Genomic DNA, 511 nt, shown 5'->3' on the forward strand with positions numbered 1-511 from the left:
GTGTACCGTACGCCGTACGCCGTACGTGTCTGCATTTTAAAAAATCATTTTCTCGGCAACCGTTGGTCCGATTGACATGAAATTTTCACCATGAGAGGGCCTCCTCCTGTGGAATAGTTTAATGATTATTATGACGTCATAGGTCACGTGGTGCAGGCGCCAACTTCGAAAAAATTCGCACCTCTATATCTCTGAAACCACTACATGGAAAAAATTGAGACCTGGCTCATTGCCAAATAGCTGGGCGGCTTAGCTAAAAAATTCGGATCGATTGTGCCTTTTCCCTTAAAAGCATGAAACTTGGCACATGGCTAGAATACCCGAAAAGAAAGATTTTTAGTCCAGGGGGCATCCCCAATTTCACCCCATATGGCGGCCATCTTGAAATCCAAGATGGCCATCATACAAGACCTATTTTGATGAATATCTCCATAATTAGAACAGATATCAAAATGGTTGAAGTGCCTATACCTACATTTTTAGGGTCTAGGAATCCAATACAACAACACAA

Source organism: Myxine glutinosa, unplaced genomic scaffold (genome assembly GCF_964187855.1).
Source record: "Myxine glutinosa unplaced genomic scaffold, kmMyxGlut1.1 SCAFFOLD_2833, whole genome shotgun sequence".
In the NCBI taxonomy this organism is placed as follows: Eukaryota; Metazoa; Chordata; class Myxini; order Myxiniformes; family Myxinidae; genus Myxine; species Myxine glutinosa.